General features: G+C 33.1%; 1 long non-coding RNA gene across 24 annotated transcripts in view; it reads left to right on the top strand.

Annotated features, from left to right (window-relative positions):
* The window catches only part of LOC102742234 (uncharacterized), a 676,629-nt gene that overhangs the window by 465,558 nt on the left and 196,240 nt on the right, over positions 1 to 14,831 (top strand). For 9 of the 24 annotated variants that reach the window (XR_014147857.1, XR_014147851.1, XR_014147855.1 and 6 more), the window contains exon 1: positions 10,661 to 10,793. The exons of 13 other annotated variants lie outside the window; for them this stretch is intronic. This is a non-coding gene — a long non-coding RNA (uncharacterized LOC102742234). Of the gene's footprint in view, positions 1 to 10,660; positions 10,794 to 10,909; positions 11,008 to 14,831 lie in introns of those variants that run through there. 2 more of the 24 variants (XR_014147835.1, XR_014147833.1) reach the window with 2 other exon arrangements.

Here is a 14,831-nt window from a genome sequence, read left to right as displayed (position 1 = left end):
GATATACACATATATATTATACATATATACACACACATATATAATGTTTATATGTGTATCTATATACTTTTTACCTTTTACTTTTGAATTATTTGTGACTTCATAATAAAGATCATTTTTGGAGTCATGTTTTGATATTTTTTGTAATTTAACAAATGCTCTATTATATCTGGAGGCTATAATTTTTGCCAAATTATGTACAATTTTCAGCCATTATATCTACAGATATCTTTTATTTTCCATCCTCTTTCATCTTATTTGGGGACCCAATCACAGGTGTTTTAGGATACTTGAAGTTGTCCCACAGTTCACTAATGATTGATTGATTGAATTATTTTGTCTATATTTCATTTTGAATAGTTTATATTGCTCTGTTTTCAAGTATATTAATTCTTTTTTCTTCAGTGTCTAATCTGCCATTAATTTCATTGATGTACTCTTTATCTCAGGTAAGGTTTAACAATCTCATAGTTTAATCAATACCAGTTAACTAGATCTTTTAAGATTCTTTGTGTATCTAATTTTTTTAACATATAGAATACAGTTATATGGACTGTTTTAAGGACCTTGTCTCCTAATTCTAAATTCTGTTTTATTTTGAGGTTTGTTTTGATTGAATTAACTCCTCATCATGGTCATATTTTCCTACTTCTTTGCATGAATGTAATCCTGTGGATTTTAAATTTTTTGGTTGCTGGATATTTTTATATTTCTATAAATATCCTTGGGCTCAGTTTTAGAATACAGTTACTGTTGGGGTTAATGTAGAGCATGAAATCATCCATAATACTTAGCTTGCTAAAATGTAACAACAGAAGCCGCTGGGGGTGAGGGGAGTTTTCGGAGAAGGGCATAGGCCTTTGGAATGCCGAGGGGAGTTGCCTTCCTGGAAGCTTTCTTAGCCCAAACAGCCACCCTGTGATCTAAGAGACATATGCATTGTCCCTTAGGCTATGTTTAGCAGAACTCGTAGAACACACAGATTAGCATATCGTATCTTTCTCGTAAACAGATCCTCCTAGTTCCAGTAAAACCCTTTGTCACACATCACACATACTTGAGAAACAGTGATAAGGATTTGTGATTATCCTGAAAGACCAATAAAAGCAGGAACAAAGAAGGGCAAAGTGTCGACCCCCTTGCTTCTCCTCTCTTTCACACCAAAGTTTGGGAGTAATCTTTCTTCCTTCGGTACAGGGATTGCTGGCCATTTCCGGGAAGTTACTTGGAAACAATTTGATCTTTTCAGGTCTTCTCTCAAGATTACCTTGGTGTGTCTGTAACAGTGCTCATTCTTACCTATTAATGGACATGTTTCCATGTTCTTGACCTTATGCCGCATTACTAACGATAATTTACAGACTGTCTGATGGAAACAGGTGTTCTTGCCAGCCCTATGTGAATGTTGCAGACCTACCTCCATTTCTTTCAAATACTTCTTTCCCAGATCTTGGGTGATTTCCTCACATATTTGCATTTGAGTTCTCTCTCTGTAGACTCTTTTCTCTCTGGTATTATGTCTTGTGAACACTAGTCAACTTGGTCTCCCAAGGACCTCAGCTGTCTCTCTCCAACTCATTGAGTAACCTCTTCTCCCCTGGGCTTATCTTACCCTTTCCTGTGCTGCAGCCTGGAATCTCTCTGAAGGCAATAAGTGGGGTCCATAGTAAAGCTTATCTCATTGTAAAGTATCTCAGGAATTGTCTTTCATTTCCTGATAATCTAATCACTGTGTCTTTTGAGTGCATAATGAAATCAAGTCTTCCATCCTTATTATTCTTTTTTAAAAGTTTTTTTGGGGGAGTGACTACTCTTGTATTATATTCATATTCTTGCTTTTTTGTGTTTCCATACAAATATGAGATTGAGTCTCACAATCTCTTCAAGAAATCCCATCAGATTTTGACTGAGAACTTTTTAAATCTATAGATCCATTTGAGAAAATGGATGTGTCAACAATACTGTCATTCTTTCCATGAACATGTTATATTTCTCAATTTCTTATGTCTTCTTTAATTTCTCTCATAATTATCATACTCAGTATTTAATTTTTATCCTTTTAAAAATACTATTTTTGAATTTTATTTTTCAAATGATTATTGTTAGGAAATAAAAACATAAATAAATATTGCACATTAAAATATGTCTTACAGCCCCTCTAAATATACTTCTTAGTTCTAATATGATTTGTAGATTTGAGACTTCCTATTTTCAAAATCATGTTGTCTATGAAAAGGGATTGCTTTGCTTTCTTTTAAAACATCTATATTGATATCTAATTCACATCAAAACATTTACCTATTTAAAGTGTGCAATTCAATTTCTTTAGAAAATTCATACATTTGTATAACCATCACTGCAGTATAATTTTAGAACATTTTCATGACCCCAAAAAGAAGCATTGTCTGTACCTGTTAAGCAGTTACTCAATTCCCTCCTGCCTATCTCCACACAAAGCACTAAGCATCTAGTAAATTAAGGTCTACCTCTATAGATTTATCTATTCTGGAAATTTCATATAAATGGATTCATACTGTATGTGGTCTTTTTGTGTGTGTGGGGGGGGTGACTTTTTTTTTTTTTCTGTTTAGCACAAGGCTACAGTGTTTCATCAATATCGATCATTACTGCCAAATAATATTTCATTGTGTTGATACACCACATGTTGTTTATCTACTCATTAGTTGATGGACATTTGGGTTCTCTCCACATTTGGGTGGTTACGGGTAATACTGCTAAAAACATTTGTGTGTAAGTGATCCTTTTTCTTTTATTTATGGAAGAGTTTTGAAAGGATTGGCATTTATTCTTTAAATGTTTGGTAGAATTTATCGGTGAACTAATCTGTACTTGGGCTTTTTCTTGTGAAAAGTTTTAAAATTACAAATCCAGTCTCTTAATTTATTAAAAGTATATTTGGATTATCTTTTTCTTTCTAGAATTAGTTTTGGTGTATTTCTAGGTTTTGTCCATTAATCTTAGTTGTCTAATTTGTTGGTATATAGTTATTCATAGTATTCCCTTATAATCCTTTTTCTTTCGTAAGGTTGGTAGTGACATTTCCTCTTCTGTTCCTGATTGTAGTAATTTGAATTTTCTCTTTTCTTTTAGTTGGACAATCTAACTAAAGTTTCTCCATTTTCTTTGACCTTTTCAAATAATCAGCTTTTGATTATTGATTTTCTCTATTGTTTTCGTAGTCTCCATTTAATATATTTCCATTTTATTACTATTTTTATTTTTTTCATTTAGCTACTTGAATTTAGTGTTTGGTTCTTTTGTTTGTTTCTAGAATAATGTAGAAGGTTAAGTTATTGCTTTGAGATTTTTCTTTTTTATGATTCAGGCCTTTTAACTATAAATGTCCCTTTAAACTTTGCTTTACTTGTATTCTGCAGCTTTTGGTATGTTGTGTTTTCATTTTCATTCATCTCAAAGTATATTCTGATTTATCCTTTGATCCTTCTTTTATTCTTTTATTTATGTTGTGTTATTTAGGGTTAGTTGTTTATTTCCACATATTTGTGAGTTTCAGAATTTTCCCCTGGTTCTTTTTTTTTTTTTTTAAGATTTATTTACTTAGAGAGAGAGAGAGAGCATGAGTGGGAGAGGCAGAGGGAGAGAAAATCTCACGCGGACTCTGCCCCTGAGCACAGAACCTAACTCAGGGCTTGATCTCACAACCCTGAGATCACAACCTGAGCTGAAATCAAGAGTTGGTGGCTCAAGCAACTGTGCCACCCAGGTGCCCTTTCCCCTGGTTCTTGATTTCAAATTTAATTCCACTGTGGTTGCAAAGGATACTTTATATAATTTAAATTATTTAAGTTTAGTGAAGCTTATTTTATGGCCTAGCATAGTGTCTGTTCTGGAAAATGTTCCATGCGTGCTGGAGAAGAGTATATATTCTGCTCTTATTGGGTGGCATGTCCTACAGATGTCTGTTAGGTCTAGTGGATTTACAGTGTTGTTCAAGTCTTCTGTTTTCTTATTTAACTTATGCCTAGTTGTCTAGTCATTATTAGATGTGGGATATTGAAGTCCTCAACTCTTTTTTCTCAACTTCTTTTTTTTTTTTAGTAGTTTTATGGTTTTATTAACACATACTACTCTCAACTCTTATTTTTGAAGTGTCTATTTCTCCCTTCAATTCTGTCTGTTTTGTGCTTCATGTATTTTGGAACTTTATTGGTAGGTGCATATTAATTAATTATTATATTTTATTGGTTTTTAGATCTGTTTGGCATTATGAAAAGCTCCTCTTTGCTCTAGTAACAATTGTTCTTTAAGTCATTTCCCCCCTGATATTACTATAGCCACTACAATTCTCTTTTCCTTGCTGTTTGCACGGTATATCTATATCTATATATATATATTCTGCTAATCTCTGCTTTTAGAGTTTTAATCTATTTACATATAATGTAATTAATGGTAAGATAGGAATTATATTGGTAATTTTGCTGCTATTTATTATATGTCTTATGGCTTTCTATTTCTGTTTCATTATTGTTCTTTTTGTGTTACATAGACATTTCCTAATGTAACACTTTATTTTTTTTTAAAGATTTTATTTATTTATTTGACAGAGAGACACAGCGAGAGAGGGAACACAAGCAGGGGGAGTGGGAGAGGGAGAAGCAGGTTTCCTGTGGAGCAGGGAGCCCGATGCAGGGCTCGATCCCAGGACTCTGGGATCATGACCTGAGCCGAAGGCAGATGCTTAACGACTGAGCCACCAAGGCGCCCCTCTAACGTAACACTTTAATTGTAATATAGTATATATTTATATATATATATAAAATTATTTTGAAATAGTTGTGCTGTATATTATACTTATCATCTTTAAAATAATCTTGTTCAGATTAATTAATGAAATCTGGAAACTTTCTTTCAAATTGCTGTGTTCCCTCCATGTTCTTTTATGTTATCATTACCATATAAATTTGTGTTTTCATATCATAGTATTTGATAAATAATTTAATTCTATATAATTTACCTGATTTAAGGCTAAAAAGAAAAATGTAAAAAGATAAATACCTATAGTAGGAAAATTTAGGTAATTTAAAATAGATGGAACCATAATCTGAATATAGAGATTAAGTTAATTTAGTTCTTAATACTTCCAGATATAGATCAGGCCAAAATTGATCAAATGATTTAAATATTTTTTTTTAAAATGTCATTTAAAAAATCCATAATAATCAGTTTTCACATAATCAAATCAATGACACTACAGTTAATCTAAATCAGCAAATAATGGGAAAAATGAGTGATTTTTACCAAATTTTATATATTTATATATTTATATGTACATGTATATATACACACACATATATATGAACAAATTTCATAGAGTGAGAAAAAATTAGGTAAATCTAAAATGTATTTAAAAATTATTTGTCTCGGGGCAGCTGGGTGGCTCAGTCCTTAAGCGTCTGCCTTTGGCTCAAGTCATGATCTCAGGGTCCTGGGATCGAGCCCCACATCGGGCTCCCTGCTCCACTGGAAGTCTGCTTCTCCCTCTCCCACTCCCCCTGCTTGTGTTCCCTCTCTCGCTGTGTCTCTCCCTGTCAAATAAATAAAATCTTTAAAAATTTATTTGTCTCCATTAAAAATTACTTTTGAGGTCTGTTCTTCCAGAGTGCTCTGTAACGTGTGGTAATAAAGTTAAAAAGAGAGAGAGAGAGAATAAAAAAGTAGAAACCTAGTAACTAAAATGCCTTCTTTTGTTTTTGCTGTATTTACTATGTATAGTAGTATATATCATTATTGCAAAATAAAGGGGATTTTTTTCTACATATCTAGAACCCTGTGAAAATTCTCCAATGTAGGGTAGTAGCTTAGAAAGGGTGATATTTTCTTGCCTTTGCTTGGAAAGAGGAAGCTAAATTGGTAAACTGAGAAGAATTAACATTGAACACATGCTATTTTTGAACATATTATAATTTTAATGTACTCCTCCCAAAACAGATGTTTTATGCCTCTAACCCTTAGTACCTATGAAGGTTATCTTATTTAGGAAACCTTTGCAAATGCTATCAAGTTAAAATGAAGTTATTAGGGTCAGCCCTAATCCAGTATGACTGGCATCACTCTAAGAGGGAAATCTGGAGATAGCAATGTGCATGGAGAATGTCAAGTAAAGACTGAGGCAGAGATTACAGCAAAGCATCTGTAAACAGAGGAAGCTGCCATCAGAAATTGCATATACAACAGGTCAGGGAGTACTACGGACTGCTAGCTGTTCCCAGAAGCTAGGAGACAGGCATGAAATAGATTGTCCCCTAGAACTTGCAGAATGAACCCATCTTGCAGACATTTTGATTTTGGATGTGTAGGCTCTATAATTGTGAGACAAGAAATCTTTGTTGTATTAAGCCATCCATTCATGATACTACAGTAGAGCAGCCCTAGACTATCAACATACAGACTGTTCATAGATTTCACTTATTTCCGGGACTTCATAGTTTAAGAAACTTGAATGGATCATTTTACATTTCTGGATAACATATGACTCAATTTTTGTGTTGGTATGAACTGTTGGAAAAATGCCATAATAATTACACAAGACAATTTGGGGCTCAATTAATAGAAAGGTATTTTCTCAGATATTAACCCTTTTATTAAGTTGTTACCTTGCAAATTATATGTAGATTAGTATATGTGAGTAGTTAAATGTGTGCTAACCAACATTTAAAACCAGAATTTCTCATGTTTAATTCCCTACAAACTTAGTCTAAGTGCTAGAGTACTATGCATTTCTTTCATATTTTTCTTGCTTTCCTTGAAAATGGAAATCCTTCTTTTCATTTGAACTTTAATAAACTGCTAACATGGGAGATGCCACTTATCTCTGTGAGACCATTTTTCTTAAACAAAGAGGGGGTGTAAATGTTTCTTTTCTGAGGTGAATACAGAAAACTATCACAAGTTTCAGAAAACTATCACAATACAGAAAACTATCACAACTATCACAGCTCTTAAATTACTTTTAATCTTTAGATGGATTGTATTTTAAAGTATCAAAGAAATAAGATATAATTTAAAGCTGTATTTCATAGGAAGGTGTCTGTGTGTGTGTGTGTGCATATATACGTTTTAACTACATAAACAAAACTGCAAGCCTTTATTAAGTAATATTAAAGGAATCCATGTAAATGTAGAGCATCTCTCCTCTGTCCAATCCCTCCTTTAAAGAATGGGTTAATATACTATTTGAGAACTCTGGAACCCCCAGAGACATTTTTAAGTTATTTAACATAAGGCAGCTCATCTAAAGTGCTTAAGGAGGCATTTTAGGGACCTAACAAAGAATTAGATGTTTTAAATGTTTTCTCAAGTTTAATATTTAAGAAAAAAATAATTAGGTAAATTTCTTATACCTCATAGGCATTACAGGGAACACTCATAAAGGATAAAATGTCTGAGGGCAGAAAATACATTGACATTAAAGAGACAACATTTGGGGGGGCACCTGGGTGGCTCAATTGGTTAAGTGTCCGACTCTTGATTTTGGTTCGGGTCAGGATCTCAGGGTCATGGGATCGAGCTCTGTGTCCGGCTCATGCTCAGCTTGGAGTCTGCTTGAGATTTTCTCTCTCTCTCTCGCTCTCTCTCTGCCCCTCCCCCCACTTGCACTCTAAATAAATAAATAAATAAAATCTTAAAAAAAAAAAAAGACAACATTTGGGAGGGTCCTACTTGTGCTCTTTCAGATAGGTTTAAATAATTGTGCTCAATACTTATTGGTGCCTTTCCCGGCACTGCTAATGGAGAAAAATAAGAAGTGCCTAGAATGCTCAAAGGGAAACATATGGCAGTAGTAACCTTCCACTATTATATATTAATTTCTTTAAACCCACTAAGAGGGATGCCTGCATGGCTCAGTTGGTTAAGCAGCTACCTTCGGCTCAGGTCATGATCCCAGGGTCCTGCTCAGTGGCGAGTCTGCTTCTCCCTCTCCCTCTGTCCTTCCCCCTGCTTGTGCTCTCTCTCTCTCTCTCAAATGAATAAATAAAAATCTTTAAAAAAAAAAATAAACCCACTAAGAGATGGAATAGGTAACTGAGGATTTATTATGTTGGAATTTACCAACTACAGAGCAAAGGAGATTATAATGCAGACAGATTTAAAATCAGATGTTTATTTAAAAAGAAGAGAAAATTTATGTTAAGCCCTTCTACAATTAGGATTTTGATGTGTATTGTTTCAAATAGCTTATCTACTAACTATTCAACAAATATTTAATTAGTGTCAGCTTTGTGCCAGATATTAAGCTAGGTATTATTTCACACTGATGGTGTCTGCCCTTGAAGAATACACATTTTGGTATTAGAGATATGACTAAGCCAAGAGATAATAGTAACAAAGTATAGAAGGCATTATGATAGAGTTAACACCAAATACTTTGGAGAATACATATATGAGAATTGTTTTGAAATTAATAATTATTTTCTACTGAAAGGTTACTTAATATTTGGTGTCTGAAAATACTCTGTTTGCCAGAGTACCCTGTTTGCATTATAAAATTTACAGAAAATATATGTCCAAATTTTTAAAAAGTTAAGAAGCTAATTCTCTGTTATGAAGAAGAATTTCAACAGGGGAATGTGTTCTCTATCATTGTTCTCCAAACAGGGATTTTAGAAGTTTCCTATGAGAATAGTTTCATTTTAGGTTTTCATTTTTATTATAATTTAAACATATATAAGTACATTCTGGATCATCCAGAAGAAACCTTGTAAGTACATACATGCTACTTCAGAGCCTGAATTTATATATTTTTTAGAGCATTATAGTAGCACAATGTAAATGGGTATGGACTGATGAGAAAGTACAGAAGTAGACTCATAAAGAAAATCCTTGCTAATTGATAGCCCCTGAGGCATACAAAGAGTTCATAGTAATTCAAATAAAGAGAAAAGTTGGAAGACTTCAATGACACATGATACAGGGTGCCAACAGACATGTTGAAGTGAGTAAGATAATATTGTTACGTTATTGCAAATTTGAATGTCATTGACTTTATGGTTTTCCTTGTTTTACATTTATAAATATGTTTCATTATATAAATGTATAAAGCTATGTATATTCATATTTATGGTTTTATATATTTAAACACATTTTAATTAAAATTGTTTACATTATTCAAAGTCTTCTCATACAACTCTTGAGTCCTGGGCACCACTGCTGCTGAAAAGCTTTCAAAAAAGCAAATCTACTCTCTGCTGCTGAATTGCGGTGTTCAGAGTTCCCCAGAAATGCATCACAGAAGCCACCTAGTTTTGGGAAGTTCCCCCCTTTCTCTTATTTGTACTTACCCTAGGGCACCTGATGGGAGATTTTAGGGCATACCTATTTTTACTCACAATTCTAGGTATAGAAAGGCAAAGTTCCCATTACCGTCACTGAACTGGACTGTTAAATAGTCACATATCATCATTCAGGACTTTGTTTCTTAAACTTCAAGTACATAGAAACCATATAAAAAATGAAACAAAACAAATACCTTGAGTGTCAGGTGTTTCAGTACCTACTCCTCCTGGGACACATGGAAAAGTACAAATTAGTGAAAAAATTATCTTTCCCGTCTGAAATTATCCCGAGTTTTCAATAAAGACATTTTTAAAGTAAACAAAGCCTCATGTGGTATGTGTGGGCAGATTAAATGACAGGCTGGCTGGAGTGTAAAAGGTGTCCTATCATTTTATCTTCTGACATTTCCCAATAGAGAATTGGCATGATGTATCAAGAGGATTGCAACTCAGAGTCCCAGATGATGCCTGGAAGCCCAGGAGAGTGAATTTGTCTAAATATCAAATTTATGTCCAGCATATATGATTTAACATCTGACATGTTAGCTGAAAAACATCTGTGGAAAGTGTAAGAGCAATGAGTTCAAATAGTCCTACTCAAATCTTAATTTGGATACCTCTTACTGTGTAACCTAGAACAATGTACTTCACCTCCATATATGTTAGTTTTCCCATTGGTGGAATGTTAATGATGATAGTTCTGATTGCTATGGTATACATGAAATTAATATGAAAAAAAATCAATAACTTGGGGTGGCTGGCATACGTTCAATAAGCATTTAATTAATTACAGATATTAGTACTATTGTTATATATTTTATTTAGTCTGAAAATAAACCATTAAAGTAGTTTTTTTTTTTTTTTAAGTGGAGAAAGTTAATATATAAAGTTAAGTATACAATAGGGGTGCCTGGGTGGCTTAGTCAGTTAAGCATCTGACTCTTGCTTTCCACTCAGGTCATGATCTCAGGGTCATGCAATCAAACCCCACATCCGGCTCTGCACTCAGTGGGAGTCTGCTTGGATATTATCTCCTTCTGCCCCTTCCCCTGCTCTCTCTCTCTCTCTAAGATAAATAAAAAAATCTTTAAAAAAATATACAATATAATGCCACATTTAAATGGATGTCCTTTGCCTAAGGATCTAAAGAAGACTCATTTCAGATAAATTTGCAAGTGAAGAAGATACTAGAACACATTTTATATTTTGGACTAATTTTTGGCAAGCATATGTATGATATCACTTAAAAACTATGCAAGACTGGAATTTCAGGGAATTTGATTTTCAAGCACTGAAAACACATGCTTCCTTTTTAAGCTGTCTTTTTATCAGATATTTCCTATTTCCTGAACCGTATTTCTTTTAGAGTAGCCCTGGACTGAACAGAAATCATTAAATAGGTGCCCCTAGCTATGTTCAAATCTTCTATCTGCAGTACCTAAAACTGCTGTATAAAAAATGCATCTGAGAAAACAGCAGGTATGTATATTAATCTAAATTATTTAAGCCATTTTTCAAGTCCATTTATTTGCCATCCCATATTGCATTTAATTTATTTAAGTGTGCATTACCTTTTGTTTTATATCCTGCCAAAGGGAAAATCGTGTCTAGAGGGAGATTTACTGGGAGCCTCGTATGAGAAGAAGCAGTGTTAAGAACCATAAATACATTAGCTCATTCAGTTGATAGAGCGGTATGTAGACAGGGATCCGCAGTAGGGGTGAAACGTATCCACCGTCTGTCTTTTCATCTTATCTGTGTGGTTTTCTTTAGCACCCGTTTGCTTTCTGTTCCTTATTTCTAAATCCTAAATCATAAGAAACAAATATGCTTTTTACGTTCACTTGTGTAACTACTGAGTTTGTACTTTTGTATATCTATAAAATATATATATTTTTTCTTTGTTCATTATTATTTAAATGAAACAGCTTCCAAAAAGATAAATAGTAGTGTATTCAAATTATCAACTTGAAATAATTTCTCATTGGCTTTAATTAATTTAACCATTTATCAATAGGAGACTGGCATATAAATATTTAAAAGACCAAAACCAAAATTAAATGACACAGTAAGTGGTTCTAGAGGATAGAAAACTGTATGTGCAGTCAGATTGCCCGGAGGTCAGTGATTGAGGAGCTGAATCTCCTACTTAGAATATATAAATGATTTGTTGGAATCACCTCTCTGAACCATTGCTGATTGTAAATATTAGATAATTTTTGAAATAAAACACTATCAAAGTATAACTCCTGGCCCCCCTGAAAAGTTTGGTATCCTGAATTTTGTTGTTTGCATGGCACTTTTAATTTTAAAGACCTATTTTCTAGTCAACTACTATATTTGAGTATATTTACTTTTAATATCAAATCTATTTAGAATGACCTTTTCTACTGCATCGTTGTCATGCAAGAGAGTCACTGCTTTGCCATTTAAATGCAAAAGAGTTTCCTCTTTAGTTTTTGGAGTACCGAACATTGATTTTAAATGACAGATATCTAAATCATTTACCTTTATGAGTGAAAAAATATAATTTGATGATTTTTTTTCTATCCATCAGTAATTGCTATAGTGCTTACCTAAGTGCCCCTTATGATACACAAAGGGAAGATTGAATATTTTTAAAGCCTGGTTGGTTTTAAATATACATTCAATTGTACAACATTACACGATTTAAAGCTTGAGTAGTGTATATAGATATAGCCAACTTGACATAATAAGAAAAACTATTTAAAGCTTTAAACTATAAAAAAAATAAAGCTTTAAACGATTTAAAACTCTTTCATGAACAATGTGAATGCATAGCATTATGTACTTTGAAACTAACATTTAAAAAAATGAAATGATTATAGGATATTTATTTTGAATGATTAGATTCTCATTTCTTTCTTCAAATGTCCAACTTCACCCAACTTTCCTACTTGTCCCTCCACAAGGATGGATAAGTCATCATGAATTCCCTTGTTTGTGTGAGTGTGTGCAAATCTTCCCCATACATAACTGTCCCCATAAAGCTCATCCTCTATCCATATTCAAGATGCAACCTCTTTTATTTTACAAACCTTGTAGTTACCACTTAATCTTCTAATAATTTATAAACACGTTAGAGTTTACCAAGAAAAATCTGATTATTTACTTCACTATATATTTTTTTATTTACTTTATTATATTAATGGAAGTTCCACATGAGATGCTGTGAAAACATTTTCCATTATGAGCTTTCTATGAACTTAACCTCGACTCTTCCTTTCCAGCCCTCTTGCTAAACACAGATAGCCCATAGCTGCTAAATACCAAGAAAGATTCCCTCTTTTTCTGAGAAATGTTTTTGCCCAACTATTCATGAAACCAGCTGGACTTTTGCGGCTAAGCCTCTGTAAAAACTTGTCTTCCTTCCCCCAAAGTAGAACACCCCTTGACAAAGACACTTTCCTTGATCAAACTTTAGTCAAACTCTCCTTTAAACTCTCTTTTCAATAGGGCCTTAACCTTTGGATTGCATGATACTGTTCAACAGGAATACAATTAACATAAAAATTAACATGGTGGGAAATGTTCATAATACTTCTGAATGTACTTTATTGCTTTGAAGTATATTGGTGAGGAAATGAAAAAGTAATAGCAATTTCCTTTTTATTTTAGGAAACTTAACAATTCAGAATTTCAGTGATTTGCCAAGATGATTCAACTAGTTAGAGAGAAGAGAGTAGAAAACATTACTTCTGACAAAAAAATGTTTCTCAGATCTATCACTGAGATGTAAATTGGAGGAATTAATAAATAGATATTACCTTAAGTTAAATTAACAATAAAATATAATAATCGAGTTTATTGAGTCTATTTTATAAAATATTTGGGCTTTATGTATGATTTCCTTAATTTTATACATCCCAGATTCCTTTGTGTTACTGAAAGAATGGAGTTAGTGGTTACATATTGAGACATGAAGAAGAATAAACAAGGAGGGTTATAAAAATTATGTGTCTGTATATGTGTGCATGTCCTACTTCATAATCTTTTGTTATGTCTATTGGAAATTAAGTAATTTTTTATTATTAAGAAAAATACAAATCTCTATTCATTCCAGCAACACACTGATGAATGTCATCAATCTTAATGGACCATTGAAGTTCACTTACCCTTATAGTACAATTAAGTATAAAATCAACTCCCCAAACTATTTATGCTTTGCTCATATAAATAGAAACATGTTTATTTGTTATAAAGGACTAAGAATGCAGAGAACTTAAAAGATATTTTTATATGTAAAGGCAAATTGTATTTAAACATTCATCTACTTCCTAAAGGTTCTACAAATGTAATGCCGCCTTAAAAACTGAAGGTTTTATGTAAAAATGTATTTAAATGAGTACTTTATAACTGTGTGTTCTGCATTTGGTTAGTTTATTTCTACAGTTTGTTCACTGAGGACAGTTCTTTTGTTTTATTCATCTTTTCTAAACCAGCTATTTCATCTTTACCTCCAAGCATGCAGTTTGCTTTCTCAAGTAATAGCTACTTAGTAAATGTTAAACAAGCAAATGAATACATGAAGAATCTACCAAAATAGATAAATTTACACATGTAATCTATCAACAAACTTGTACATTTACTGAATATTAAGTGTTGTCCTAGGCAACAGAGTTTTAATATAAATATCATTTTTTTTTCAAAATATAAATTCAGTGGGAAAGGTAGGCATAAAAATAAATGGATATAATTCAGTTTTGTGATGGTGGTGATAATGAGAGGTTATTGCTGGGTATCAGAGGGGTGGCATGCAGGTACCAGGAAGTCTTACCTTACGTAGGTGAAACTAAAACCAAACCTCAGAAAATCTTAGGTGGAACTCCCCTTTTCAAAGAAATTCACAACAAAAACATTCTATTTTGTAATACTTGAAACTCTTAGTCACAATCTGTCTGCTTCATTTCATGGAAGAGAAAGAACGCTAGGCAGTGATATTACCTACTGCATGTGCTATTCAGGCTTTAAATTGGCTTTAAGTTGGATGCATAGAGAATTCCCATTTATGAAAGAATGGTGAACGTGTCACCATTGTCCACCTACAGTGTTACGTGTTTCATGGAGAAAACTGAGATTGAGATTCAGCAAAACGAAGGAAGAAGGATGGGGAAAGTGGGATTTATTTTGACAGACTATAGTGTATGATCTTAGGGTTTGGTGATGTTGTGTGAAGCCTCCTGAGAAGTCAGGAGAGCTTTTTTGCCAGTGTGTCCATGGATACAGTACTAGCTTTTCTGGTATACCGCTGCCGTGGGAAAGTGAGAACACTAAACTAGATGATGTGCTCTGGGCAAATTATGTAAGGAACGTCTCTTTTGCTTCATTTTTGTCATCTGACAAATAGAAATAATCAGAGTATCAGCATCTTAATGTTTTTGTGAGGACTAAATGAAATAACACATTCAGTATACATAGGGAAGTACTAATGAGCATCTACTAATTTCTCAATAAAGGTATTATCATTAATAATTTAAAAGTTTATGGTACCTACTA

Source organism: Leptonychotes weddellii, chromosome 8 (genome assembly GCF_054177405.1).
Source record: "Leptonychotes weddellii isolate Sample4059 chromosome 8, ASM5417740v2, whole genome shotgun sequence".
Lineage (NCBI taxonomy): Eukaryota > Metazoa > Chordata > Mammalia > Carnivora > Phocidae > Leptonychotes > Leptonychotes weddellii.
The sequence above is the reverse complement of the archived record's forward strand: the minus strand, read 5'-3'. Positions and strand labels throughout refer to the sequence as shown.